This window comes from Aedes albopictus, chromosome 2 (assembly GCF_035046485.1).
Source record: "Aedes albopictus strain Foshan chromosome 2, AalbF5, whole genome shotgun sequence".
NCBI classification, from domain to species: domain Eukaryota; kingdom Metazoa; phylum Arthropoda; class Insecta; order Diptera; family Culicidae; genus Aedes; species Aedes albopictus.
This window is the reverse complement of record NC_085137.1, coordinates 100345044-100360142: the sequence shown is the minus strand read 5'-3', so window position 1 is coordinate 100360142 and position 15099 is coordinate 100345044. Positions and strand designations below refer to the sequence as shown.

Below are 15099 nucleotides of genomic sequence, written 5' to 3'. Positions count from 1 at the left end.
ATACATAATCAAATTTATTATTTTTTGTAATATAGTTTAAATTTAAAATTATTTAATATTCTTATATAATTATGTTATTTTTTGAACTGATCATTTTGTTCAGTTGCAGAAATAACAAAGTTATAACAGAGTTTGTTCTGATTTATTTGTAACAAAATTAGTTACAAAAGATTATAATATATTTTGTTATAATTTAGTTTGAAAAAGTAATACAGTCCCTGTCATAACAAAATTATAACATAATTTGTTAGTTATATCACATTAAGATATAATTATGATATATTCTTGTTGTGTTCATCTAGTCGGGAAGCTCTTGGTTAATAACTGCGGAATTGTTACTAAACAGTAAACACCAAGCTGACACGTTATGCCAATTTCTTTAGACATTCTTGCGCCCGATACCTTTAAGTACATCCCTCAGGGAACTTCAGAAGTTCCACCAAGAATTCTTTCTGAAAATTTCCCATATTCAGGAATTCCTCCCAAGTTTACTTTAGAAATGTCTCCAGTGGCAACTCCTTTAAAGATCATTTTAGGAACTCTTCCAAAGATTCCTGAGGAATTCCACCACGGATTCCTTCAGGAACTGCTCCAAGAATTCCTTCAGAAATTCTTCCAGAAATTCCTTCAGGCATCGCTCCATGGATTCTTCCAGAATCCCCCCAAGGATTCTTTTTGGAATATTCACATGGATTTTTTAAAAAATTTCTTCAAGTATTCCATACGAAATGTTTCCAAATTTTTCTTTAAATTTTCCGTCAGCAGGATTGCAGCAGTAATTCCTTCAAGTGTAACTCAAGAAACTCTCCAAAGGCTTCCTTCAAGGATTCTTCCGAGGATTTTAGAAGAGTTAGTAGTAAATAATTGTTATGAGGGTCACCCCAACAGGGGGAAGAATTAGCATTAGTTACAATTCACGATAGATGCTAATGAGATACCGAAAAAGCCATATTGTTGATAAATAATTTGATGAAAAAATACCCAAACAATTAGGCAAAATCGCTAAACTCATCGGTTTTGTTAGGAAATTTTCTAAAAACTTTAATTTTATCTGAAAATTTTGAAATTTCTTGAATAATTCATTTATTTCCCCCCTCAAAATGTTGAATTCTGAAAAAAAATTGCGAGGGATGGGGGGGGGGGGGGGTGTTCTGACATAAGAGTAAATCGAAATTTGTGTCAGCCTAAGACATGTCAAAAAACGCTTGAAACATTTTAATAAACTTTGGCGCAAAGTAATGGCGAGTTCCACACTTTCCACCACTTGAAAGCCATAAGCAATCTGTACAACTTGGTAGATACGAAGATATAATTGTGATCACTTGCATCAAGAACAATTTCTTGTAACGTCCATGCGTGTGACTACAGCGGTTTCGCCCAGCTCCGAAGTCATGCACGCTGGCTGTAGTGCAGAGCAAGCGCGCAAGACATTATTACGGCTGAGGGAACAAATAGGTTGAAGTTACGCGCATGGTGACGTCATAGTTTCCCTATCATGTATGTTGCATCAGTATATCTATTTATAGAGGAGCTAAAAATACGAAGAACCATTTCCGCTTATATTATCCTTCACTCTAAGTGCTGCGATGGCCTCACTGATAAAAACGACGATTTCTTGTTCCAGGTTCTAGCCGTCCTAGGTTCGAATCCCTGGGTTTTAAGTATACTATGTAGAGAAGTTTTTTGATGCCAGTAACTTTTTACTAAAAATAAAAGGTCTGGCCTTTCCGATTTTTACCCAATATCTGCTTTATATCAACATGTGATATAATATGATATTCCTGTTTTGTTTTTTTTTTCATAATTCCCTTTGTTATTAGCTTGTTATAATTGTACCAGGACCTGTTATAATTATGTTATGGCTAGGTCCATTTTTGTTACATTTTTTGTTATTTTAACACCTAATTGGCAAATTTTATAACTCATTCGGCTATGAAAAATCTTTGAAATAAATAACTCAATCGGTTATAATTCTGTTATGCCTTTCTGATCGGGTCTGCGTACGCGTTTAACCCATCGCCAGCACAACCTTCACAATTTTGTCTATCAGAGCATATGCATCATAAAACATTAATAGACAACGAATTGATCAACTTTTAGTAAACATTTGAGAATTGATGATGCACCTTTCAAAAACTTTCAGCTAGTTAACCATTTTATGAAAAGTGAAAATATTGCCTATCCCTATAATTTTGTCTATGCCCTGTATTTTTCGCAGTTTAGTGAATCCCCTTTTTAATACAATTGCATTAAAAAAATGATTTCAGCCGAAACGTCTTAAACATAGGGACTCGATAGTGAATGACCCAAAAATGTGAGGACTAAAAAGTATGCATTGTAAATTTTTGAATCAACATTTTGCTGGTCACACTGATTATATTGTGTGTGTGTGTGTGTGTGTGTGTGTGTGTGTGTGTGTGTGTGTGTGTGTGTGTGTGTGTGTGTGTGTGTGTGTGTGTGTGTGTGTGTGTGTGTGTGTGTGTGTGTGTGTGTGTGTGTGTGTGTGTGTGTGTGTGTGTGTGTGTGTGTGTGTGTGTGTGTGTGTGTGTGTGTGTGTGTGTGTGTGTACAATCCATCTCCCACTGACCGGCAGTGCTTTTATGGAAGAAATTTGTCTACATTTGTTTTTTTTTAATTTTCTGTAATAAACATGTGTAAACAATTTTAATCCGGGAGATGGAAGGTGATAGCTCTACTGCAAATCCAATAACCCATTTCGAGAATGCCTGTTCCTACACGTGCATTCTGAGGTCATTTTCATATACAATAAGCCCCGCATAATATCATCCACATATCAAATTGATATCTGAGATGAGATCATACCTCCTGAATCAAAAAACAGTTTCTGATTCTGGTGCGTATTTAGTTGGTTTAAAAGGCTACTGCATATGAAACGATCTTACCAGTTCTCGTTGATTTCCTTCTTTGTCAGTTTCGATTTAATTCTTTTGCCAGAGAAGCAACTGTGCACTCCTGACACAGAGGTAGAAGCCGATCCAGTAATACACAGATATGTGTGAATTATACGTAAGCCTGTGTTGTTTCGTTTAAGAGTGTAGACGATACATCTTTCTACCATCCACCCTCAGCTGAAAATGAATATTACCCCTCGTGACCCATTCACTAATACAGAAATAAGCCCCTTCTTAAACCACTACTTAAACACAATATTATAATGCTTCTCTCTTGTATTTTTTTCTTCAAACCCACCTCGTTAGAACCCACTCTCACAATGCTCGACACTCACTTTCATTAACAAATTGTTCGAATTGTGGAAATAAAACTTCTAATTCGACCATCTCTCACTTTTTCTCATCCGCACCTCGGCCAATCTGTTTGCTTCCTCTGCTGGTCACACTGATTATATTCTATCAAAAAGCGGATCTCTATGAAAGACAAGATAGCGCTCAATTCGCGAACGTTTTTCAACCACACATTAGCATTAGCATTAGCATTAGCATTAAGCGAGTCGCACAAATTCGTAGGTGGTACAGTCCTAGACCGCTGTTATGAGGGTCGCCTCCTTCCCGTCCGAACCAAAGCACAAATATTTGGGACTAATCTATGACTCTTAGACAAGACTGACGCAATCCTCCAATGGTCGAGCGCTGTCCTGGCCACGTCCTTGCGACTGCTGAGTAATGGGAAAGGATGGTTAGTTTTGGACACCTATGAAAAATGTAGACAACTCTACGATCTCTCAGGCCTAGGTGTCACGGGATTGTTAGGTTGTTGTTAGTGGAAGGGTAAACTCCAAAGGATACGCTTGGTCAACGTTCAGGCACACCATTGTTAGACTGCATCGAATCAGTTGTTTGCCCAATTCATCCTGTGTCCTCGTCATCTTGGTTGGATTACTAGCTTCTTCGGTTGGTAATCTGAAATGTAAAATAATATTAACATCGTACGTCAAATAAGCTACATATTAGTGATACGCTCGCCACAGTTACATATTTTTATATGTAATATGATTTATATCATACAATAAATTTACCTGAATCCTGCTGAAGTAAAATATTAATTAGTAGTGCACTAAAACAAAATAAACTACAAAACACAAAAAAGTGAATCAAACTTTGATCTTGGAATATTTATAAATACGGTAAATATCAAGATCAAAATTTGATTTGGTAGATCTTACACCGCAACGCACCATTCTAAGGTGACCTACCCACGTTACGGGGAAGCGAACGTTTTTCAACCACACAATGCACTAATTGCATAATCAGGAGGACGTCACCGAATGACTGATTTTATGGTAGCCTTTGTAAAGTATACACATTTCGGTGGGCTTCCCAGCCGCAACAGTAGCAAAAATAACAACAACAATGTCACTGAAAATGATAAACTAAACGATTGCTACATTCCCGTGTGCCTCTAATCCCCTTAGCCTAATCAGTCCAGCTCCAGCTGGTTCTTATCATGACGGCAGCAGTAAGATAATTTAGAATGCACTGAAAACAAGAGTTAGATAACGCCGTTCCAAGATAACAGTTGGTATGCTCCAATTGCTGAAATGTGAAATTTTATTTGCGATTCCATAAAAACTGCATGTTTATAATATACTTGTTATGTATGTGTATTCAGTTATTATTTGAACAGATGTTCAATAAGAAGAAAACAATAATAGAAAAGTATAAGCATTATTCAGTAAAAGAAAGGACAACAATTGTCTCAAGTGGTTTGCGAGGAATTTCTGAGCAATCTGATAGACTTGAAAAGTTTTTGATAAGTAGGAAAACTTAAAATCATCGATGTGAATCATGATGCATTTCGAAAGCTTGAACTTAGATAAGCTGATAAGAACAAATGTTGGAAGATTTGTTACTTATTTCCATTGAAAAATAAAAGCCAAAGGATTTCAGGCTGTGGCTGGACAGTACCAATTTCACCATTTAGTCTAATTCAATTTTGGAAACTTTACTGCTGTGTAGGGTGCGGGCACCGGTTTTGGCCAGTCTAAGGGAAATCATTTTAAAAAAAATAACCAATAATCCAATGAAAACTACCAATGTGTTAAATGAAAGGTTCATATCTATACTTTATAGGAAAAATGCAAAAATCAAGCTAATACTTGATTTTTGTATTAAAAGTGGCACTGGCCAAAATAGAAGTCTTGCCGCAGTTTTGGCCATATTCTCAGCATTGGTTTCTATTTTGGCCAATCACGTGTATTTCTTATGGGAGTGGCCAAATTAGAAGCACCCTGGCCAAAATAGATATATGGGAGCTGATTTTTTAAGGAAATTAATTTTTTTGTTCCAGTTTTTAATCAAAATGTATGGTTTTAACAGCTGCAATCATATTATTATATTATAATATACTAGTAAAAAATAAATTTATGCCAATTTAGATCGTTACAGGCTAAATACCGCACTATGGCCAAAACTCCGGGCTGGCCAAAACTGAAGCTTCTACCCTATGTACAGTGTTTGCTCATCGTCTGCTTCTCTTCCGAGAGATAAGTCAAACATACAGCCAGTAGTGGCCTTTCCGATTCGGACGTCAACAAAGGGGAAATAAAATTCGATTAGTATAGAAAACTGATAAAAATACAAACTCACAGACACCGCCATACTTATACCGAGCAGTCCCAATCAAAGCGGTGTGGGGGGGAGTCAGCGTTTTCCCTGGTTTCGCCTCCGTGACCATTGTGGTCACGAAATCGTGCGATATCAGCTGTTGTGGAGCTGAAGATTTAATGAAACATTGAGCAGTACCAATTAATAGATATTTTATTTATGAGTGTGTTGGGTGTTGCTGGTCAGGCAAGACAGACAACTTTTGGCCTTTGTGTTCGCCGATGACGGATGCGTACGGTGGCGCCAACCAGCGGCTGTAGGAGTAGGACAATGCCAAGGTCGAGAGTTAAGGTTAGAGGGTTAGACCATCAAAGGTATTGTATACAACATTAAAGCAATATTTTTGTATTTTTATATGTATTAATTTTTGAACGTCATCAACTTTGTTTTCATACAATCATTTTTTCTGAATTTTGTCATGCTGAAAGTTAATTTTTTTTTTTTATTTCTTTGTATTTGTGAATTTTAACTTAATGCTAATTCTTCAAAAAAAAATTAAAATCATCTAATAGCTTCTACAAAAGCTAAGTTGCAAGCAATATCAAGTAACTACAGCACTATTCTCCCTATAGTGACCAAAGTAGAAATATATCAATTTTATCGATTGCTTTTATTGCTTTTGTCCAATTACCCAACCAGTTGTATCGACTTTCAACAAAAAGGTAAATGATTAAAGCAATTGTTTAATAAACCGTTTGCGGTGATACACCTGTCAAATGGATGTTTATTTTAAATTGCATTACTTTTTGCGGTCTGCTGCAGAAGGCTAGACCAAGCCCGCGGCCTGGGCCCAGAAAGCAACATTTCACGTTCGCGTGTTCAACACGTGCCCGCTGCTGAACATGCCAGCTCATTCATAGATGCTTTCTAATGAAAACGACCACCCACCACCACACGTAGGATATGACAACAAACGCCCGCTACAGCAGGTTCCAATGTTTCTTGCAAATCAAGTTTGTTAATTGAGAGTTGCATTTCTTTACTGTGACCACTTGATAATTGGTTAATTTCTTGATTTTATTTGAAATACATTGTTGCTGAGTGCACCACCGACACCGATACTCTGGTATTTCTCTCATATGGTGGTGATAAATCACTCCACTGGAGAAAATTGGATCAACCAAAGCAGTTTTGCTCATTGACTGAATTGTTGACCGAAAGGAAATGGAATTCTCCTAGTAGGTGAACGGACAGCGAGTTCACGAAAAACTGAGAAAAACTCGTGCCGGCGGAGCGAGTCGTTACAACAAATTAAAAGTGTTCATTCAACTGGGAATGTGAGGGAATCACGCAAACCGTTTGGAGCAGAGTCTGCTAATGGTTAGAGCTATTGGATGCGACAGATGATGCACACTGAAATCGTGTGGTCGTCAGCCGTACGAACGTCGAGCGTCATCCACCACAGTTTACGGTTATTAGGTGGATTTCCCTTGAGACACATCATTGGGATGTGAGGATGAATTATTGTTTGGGAATCATTTATATAATATAAATTGACTGTTTCGGTGTCACGCCCAATTGCAAGTTGTTGAAAGAGATTAATAACATTCCCTATTTAAAAAAGTGATATAAAAGAGGGAGCCACAGACATTTCACAAGCAATTTCCACACCCGTGAATTTTTTACGGTTTCGCCAAATCAGTATCAGTAACTTCAAATATTAAAATCCGCTTGTTTGTTGCTTTTTTGGTACAATTTAGTTGATTTTTGTTAGGTGATTAACCAAGAATAATCACCTAATAAAATCAACTAAATTCTATTAAAAAAATCTAATAAAAAGCAACAACCGAGCGGATTATAATATTTTTTTATTCTTAATCTCTCAACCTAATTACAGCTCTATTGTCCACTAGGGCACTACGTGAGCGATTTCAATTGGCAGCTGCACTTACATTTTGTGCAGCGCCTAGATGTATATTCTATTCTACTTTATCGAACTGGTTGCCTTTCTGCTGCTTTCACTTTTCTACTCTATACATGATAGAAGGATGAGCACAAGGATGATGGATGGCCGTTGTTCCTTTCCAGTCCGAGGGGGTCCATTATGAGTATCAGCTCGCCGATGTCCAAGTATCCGGGTCCGTTTGAGCCACGGGGCTCAGAAGAGGGTCAGTGCCAGCCGCTCTCGGGGGAAGAGCAACTGACGAAAAATGGCAAGTGCCGGGACTGGGAATCAAACCCATGACCATCCGCATATGAAGCGAACGTGTGACCAACTACGCCACGGGCCCCGGCTATTGTAATATTTGAAGTTTAAATAAATAATGAATACTTCACTAATCACTGCTATTAGCTAGGCAAGCTCATACAAGATTCTTAGGATACAACAAGAAGTAAACTTTAAACATTATTTTATATCTCTAATCTCTAATGAATCAATGAATATTTTATAATTCATATAATTAAATCCTGACTAACCAGGAAAAAATCGACGATTTTTGTTACCTTAGTAACTTCAATCAAGAGATTATAATTGTGTTTTTTGGTACAATTTTGTTAGCATTGTTAAAATAACCATTATACAAAATCACACAACCTATAATAGTTTTGTTATTTCCCTGTGGTAGGGAAGCTCTTATCCCGATACCAACGATTGCAATCATCACTTCCTTGCCCTTCCCCACATTGACCTGCAATCTGACGTGGCAGGCGCCATTGTCGCCTAAAAATAGAAGATCACCAACACTCACACACTGAAGATGCTTGCTAGTCCCCGGCAGATATCTCATTGGTTCCTTGTGTGAGTGTAGCTGGTCTGGCGATACTGGAGTAGCATCTACGGGCGATCAATCAAACTCAAGCTCAAGCTCAATGGAAGTTTTTCAATTATGAATTGGAATTGCAAAATAAGCTCACATTTCAAAAAGTTTATACCTACAGTTTTCAAAAACTCTACAGAAATATCCTCAAAAATTAAATAACAATTTATAAAAAAAAAATATCCAAAATATATTACCCAAAAAATTATTGGGATTTCTGAGAGTTGTTCCCGGGATTTCTTCCAAAGGTTTTCCCGATATGCTTCTGGAGTTTTTAGCTGGAATCACACCGGAAATCCTTTCAAAACTTACCCAAAGTTCCTACAGGGATTTCCCTAATTGCCTTTCCTCCTTGAATTACCTTAAGGACAGACTTGTTAGAATCCCAAAATGGCGACCACAATGGCCGATTTTGGGACCTACTCACGATTTCGAGGGCACAAATCTCTTCGTAAACAAAACCAGTGCACCTGATCTTCTTATTTTAAGCTTAATACAAGTGAGCAAAAACAGAATAAGAAAATGCACTGTGCGTCTGAAGTTCTGATGCACTGTTGAAGCGGGATTTCAAGACGTTTGTCCTTAATATATTCCCTTCCAAAAGTTTCTCTGAGGATTTTTGTGAAATTCTCCCAGAAGAACTTCTGGGGGGAATTTTGCCTGAGAATATTCTAATGTTTCTCTTGGATTTCCTCGTGAGATTTCGGCCGTAGTTCAGAGTGCCCTTAGTGGTTTTAGTTTTTGTGAGCCATTAGATAGAAGGAGCATACGGAAACTCGGGATAACATACGGGAAGAATTCTGGGAATAATCCCGAGAAAATCTACAAGAAAATAGTCTCAGGACGATCACTGCAAGAAATCCTGTAAACAACTACGATGAAAAGCCTGAAAAAAGCTCGGAAAGAAACCACGGGAAGAACTCTATCAGAAATATGAGAATAATGGTAAAAGAAACCACGGGAAGAACTCTATCAGAAATGTCAGCAATAGCTCCTGTAGAAAGCCCAAAAGGCAATCCGGATAAAATCTTAGGAGAAAGTACAGAAAAAACTCCAAAAGACATCCCAGGACCAAAATCGGAAGCAATCTTCTGGGAGAACCGGGAGAAACTCTAATAGAAATCTTAAGTGAAACTTCAAAAGAAATCTCGCAAGAACATTTAGTGAATATCCTGGCTAGAAAGAAGCTCACGGAAGTTTCTTGAAGAAATTGTAGGAGAAACTACGGAAGAAATCCCTGCCGAAAATTCGTGAAAAATTGCATAAGAAATCATTCTAGTACAGCAACCCCAGGAATAACTCCTGTAGAAACATATTACGTTAGAGAAATTATTAGGTTAATTTAGGTTATTAACAAACAAACTCTAGATGAGATCCTGGGAAAATCTCCTAGCAATCGCAACATGTTGATATCTTTCAGCCTTTTGATATCTTTCAGCCTTTTGATTCTTTCAGCCTTATGTGTTTCAGCCTTTTGATCATTCAGCCTTTTGATTCTTTCAGCCTTTTGTACGTAACCCGTAAACTAGTGTTATTATTTGTTCTATTCTAGAGGAAATTAAAAAGAAAAGTCTTTGAGCCCCTATACATCTGATGTGGTAAACGCAATGAGCAAAACCATGCTGAGGGGTTCAATCCCCGGTTGGCCTAAAAATGGTTCATAATGGAAATTCTTCTTAGTTTTCTTTCGTGTAAAATATCCTCAAGACTACCACATGATATACATATAAGCATAGGAGCAGGCTGTGTCCCAGTTGAAACGTTACGTCAAAAAGAAACAGAGCGAGATGATTTCAGAATTTAAAACCAATATTGGTTTAAAATATTGGCTAGGGTTGGGCGTCAAAACGGCAGAAATGTGTAAGCTTACAAAAAACAGTTTGGCCGTTTTCAAAACTTACACGAGATTTGTTCCTTGCGTATTTTTTATGTGACGCCAAAAGACATCAACAATTAATATTGGCCAAGCTGAGTGAAAAACACTTTTTTTTTCTTTTTTTTGTTCTTGGCAAACAACTGGAATTATGTTGATCGGATGAATTTGGCACTCTCATTCTTAAAAATCAAACGATTTATTTTATTCTGCCCGACGTTTCGGCCATGGGATGTGGCCTTTTTCAAAACCACAAAACCAGACAATTTGGGACAAAAACGATAGATCAATTTTTCCCTTGAAAAAGGTCACATCCCATGGCCGAAACGTCGGGCAGAATAAAATAAATCGTTTGATTTTCAAGACTGAGAGTACCAAATTCATCCGAACACTTTTATTTCTCTAAAATCGGAAGTAGATAGAATCGGGGGCTAACAAAATCGGGTTCTCACTGTATTTGAACCTACAGTATCGGACAATAAAAATGCACCAAAGCCATTTTCCCATACAAACTAGTCAACTTTGGATTGCCATATCTCAGTTATGTCTCAACCGATTGTTTTCATTTTTCTGTGACGAACTACAAAACATTTCTTTTTTCAAAAACTATTGAAAAAGTTCAGTGATAACTATTGATACAAAAGTTACAGATAGGCTGAATTTTGACAATAAAAATGCACCAAGACAAAAAATTGTGTAGCCAAAAATGCTGAAGTCAAATCACTATGGTGTCTTCGGCAAATATGTTTTTTGTGTGATGACCAATAAATTTGCTGAAGACACCATAGCTATCTGACTTCAGTATTTTAGGCTACAAATTTTTTTGTCTTGGTGCATTTTTATTGTCAAAAATCAACATATCTGTAACTTTTGTATCAATAGTTATCACTGAACTTTTTCAATAGTTTTTAAAAATTGAAATGTTTTGTAGTTCGTCACAGAAAAATGAAAACAATCGGTTGAGACATAACTGAGATATGGCAATCCAAAGTTGACTAGTTTGTATGGGAAAATGGCTTTGGTGCATTTTTATTGTCCGATACTGTATGTATTTGTAACCTTAGTGGATGAATCATGTCGTTTTTTTTGTATATAAAGGTGGTTTTCAGCACGAGACTGAATTATCTTCGTTGGATGTTAATGAGTCATATTTATCGGAACAAACGTTTCATAAATCTGAGGTTTTATGGAATAGATTAAGATAAGCTTTCTGTTTATGAGTCATGTTAGTTTCGATTCAAAGTAACAAACTATTATTCGATAATTGATTGATTGATTTGTCTTTATTAAAGAGACTTTCAGCCCTTTTATCCGATAACTATTAATTAGCCTAAAGTTATGTTTGCTTATTATTATTCCGAAAAAGAGGCTTGATTCGAATAGTCAGATAATTTGAATAACCGCTTCAATATTAGTAGTGCAATGAAATCTTTAGGTTAAACAGGAAAACTTAGTGTACTTTGCGAGTAGATATTCCGATGATTTTTAGTAACAATTCAAAAGAAATTCAAGAAAGATTCAGAAAGATCTTTGAGCGTAAATGGTAAAAGACCTCTCTTGAGGCGAATGAATTAGAGCAAATAAATTCAAAGCCAAGTAAAAACTAAAACAAAAGCTTCAATACAAGGTGAAATTTCATAATAGTGAATGTAGTAAAATGTTTAAAATAAAATATTATGTATGTATGATACTTGAACTTCTTGTAATTGTCGTTTGAATCTTGTCTATCTTGAAAGTATCAAAATGTCTTTGAATAAAAACATCTATTCTAAGTAAATTCAAAATGCTCGAGTTCAATTTGCAGTACGATCAACGACACTTCTGGAAAAGCCAGTGCTAAGTTGAAGACAAATCTACAAAAGCAAATAACTATAACGAAGCTAGAAATAGACAAGTAAACAGTACTCGTAGGTGCTAAAATGACACCTACATATCCAAACCACTTTCAAAACTGAAGCAGTGAGATCTTTGATATACGAGTCAAAATGTTTAGTGAATTTTTATGTTTTTAAATCTGAACCTGAGCGACTCTCACTGATCGGCGACCCCTTTATTTTCTACAATTACGCTATGTAAGCTGTTTGGGATTTACTAATAACCAGAAACACAAATGATAACTTCCGCTGTTTGCATCATATCACAGATAGTTCCATACAATTCACCGCTTACAACCGGCAGTCTATCGTTCACAGTCCCTCTGACAGTAGAATCTCGTCTCTCTCTCTTGGCACGATATCTGCGGATTGGTATCAGCTGCTACTGAGCATTATTTGTTTGTTATTGCAATTCATCTCTCCAACGTTCACGGAGTAGCTTAGTTCAATATCAGCTGGTTCGGCGTGTCCTTGAAATCCGGCCTCCACCACTGCTCCGCTTCACATTATAAAGCTCCGCTCCGCACCGCTCAGCTACCGAGTGGAGCACAGCAAAAGTATTATTCGATTTTTCGTTTTTCGATTACACAACATAACACAAAAAAAAATGCCGCAAAACATTTTCTTCTCGACTGCCGTTGTCCGCCGCGTGCTGAAAACTACGCACTTGCACTCTATACTTCTATTTTGTTGTTTTTCTGCCGGGATAGCAATATTCTTCTCGTGAACCAGCTGATTCGGTTGCGGCGAGTCTTCGACGTCCACGCTTTGTAATATTCATCCACGCCCTCTTTTTCGCGTGTCTAAATTTAATCTTCTTCACTCATCGAGTGCATTTTCACTCGCTGCGGAAGAACCATTTAGCACTCTTCCTCGGATAGACACAACACTGCAATTTTCTAGAACTGACTGGTATCCACAAAAACGATAAAACTACTCTCTACCGTTGAACACTACGTGTAGTGACCAAAACAAACCGCTCGCACACTCTGAACTCTCTCCCAGCTGTATAACTAACACTGCTCGCGCGTCCGGATGCGACGATTAATACATCATCATCCACACTCTACTTGACCAACCCCCCTTGAACCGCTTAACACTTTCATCCAGCTCCCTGCTTCAGAAACCAAGGTTCTACACTGCCCAAATGCGGAGGGTCTGCGTTCCAAATTCAAATGGGCCATACAAACGATAACCTCTCCTGCTTCTTCCTCTGCTACCGAGCTTCTTCACGCTTCATCAAAACTACAAACTCACTCACAATCGTGGTCTTCGATCGCGTCGTCGTCTGCGTCTTTTAGCGAGTTAACATACGGCAGCGGCGGCTACGTACACAGTACACATGCCGGAGGAAAGAACCGAGAATTTCTATTAATACATCACATGACGACCACGGCGAACTTCAGCACTGCTTGCGGGTGCTGCATTGACTCTTAGCGCTGGCTGAACCGCGATTACACTGCGAAAAACTCCATAGAATTCCGCGAGCTTACGTGATTAACCACGCTGCGGACCGGGCACCATCCACGTTATTAGTCATCCAGGGGTAAAAACTGTATTCATCCAAAATGATTAAAAACTGTCACTGCAAACTGGGATGGGAGTGACCGGGCGCGAGCATCGACGAAATTCCGAACGCACTCGGCAACACAACCAAGAAAACCGGATTTCTATGCAAAGAGTCCTTTCAACTCTCGCACACACTTCGGACGACCGACGACCGACGGACGGCTACAACATGGGTGGGTAACGCGAACGTAACAATCGAATCCACCGTATATCCACGCACAGTACAACCGGACGGAATGGCAGTTCAGCCAACACTACCGTGCGGGATCCAATCAACGGATTTCGAATCCGCGTGAGACCGCGACCACCGCGCTCTCCATTTGGATTGGATGGAAGAGAACCGGTGGAGAAGCTCGCGAGAAATGGCTGAGAAAACGGTGGAAACGATAGGTTTCTCTTGTCGCGGTCGAGACCGTGGCCGCGCCGCGGATGAATGTGTGAATGGAGCCTGAAGTACAGGGGATGGCCAAAATGTTTGGGATAGGCAACTTTTTTTCTCCTATAAAAAAATTCAACATGCAGTAACTTTTAATAGAGTGCATAAAAAAATCTCAAATTTTGACTGTTTGTTAACCTATTATATGTGCATCATTGGTACAAATTTGGGCTCGATTGATCAATTTTTCGCGAAGTAATAACCGTTCGGGTAAAACACTATTATTAAGACAACTCATTTTTGAGCTGTCATATTTCGGAAACCAGTGAACCGAATTGAATGAATTTTTCAACGTTTATCAACAATATATTGATACTTTATACGACGTTATAAAATGTAATATTTTCTCACGGCCAATTAAGTTATACCGGGTTGAAATTTTTACCCATATAGAGGAAAATAAGACAAATTTACAATACCACACAAAAATTACTAAATGTGTTCTTCCTTCAATCTAAATAGGCTCTAATATATCTGATTAGAGATACTTTGAGAACAGAAGTGGAAAATCTTTGGATATTAACACTAAAATTTATTGACATTGATGAAAAAAATTACATTTTTTCGAGAAAAATCCAAAAAGTGTCAATCCATGATATTTTTTTTTCAACGTTTAAAAAGTACCTATGTTTCAATAGTTTGTGAAGCATTTACATATTGTTAGTGTACGTTCAAAATTTCATTCAATTCGGTTCACTGGTATCCGAGATATGACAGCTCAAAAATGAGTTGTCTAAAAAATAGTGTTTTACCCGAACGGTTCTAACTTTGCGAAATATTAATCAATCAAGCCAAAATTTGTACCAATGATGCACATATGATAGGTTGACAAACCGTCAAAATTTGAGATTTTTTGATGCACTCAATGAATAGTTATAGTATGTTGAACTTTTTTGTGAGAGAAAAAAAAGTTGCCTATCCCAAACATTTTGGCCATCCCCTGTAGTTGCGGTAGATGCAGGATTAGATAGAGTCGGCGTTTACGCGGAATACAGTTTCGTAGGTG

General features: G+C 37.7%; 1 protein-coding gene across 6 annotated transcripts in view; it reads right to left on the bottom strand.

Moving 5' to 3' along the window:
• The window catches only part of LOC109419762 (trafficking kinesin-binding protein milt), a 278035-nt gene extending 263990 nt beyond the window's left edge, over window positions 1-14045 (bottom strand). The window contains exon 1 of one of the 6 annotated variants that reach the window (XM_062850136.1): window positions 13275-14045. The gene's annotated coding sequence lies outside the window, so the exon portion shown is untranslated. Of the gene's footprint in view, window positions 1-12755; window positions 12993-13032 lie in introns of those variants that run through there. The other 5 variants (XM_062850137.1, XM_062850135.1, XM_062850139.1 and 2 more) reach the window with 5 other exon arrangements.
• Window positions 14046-15099: the final 1054 nt, after the last annotated feature.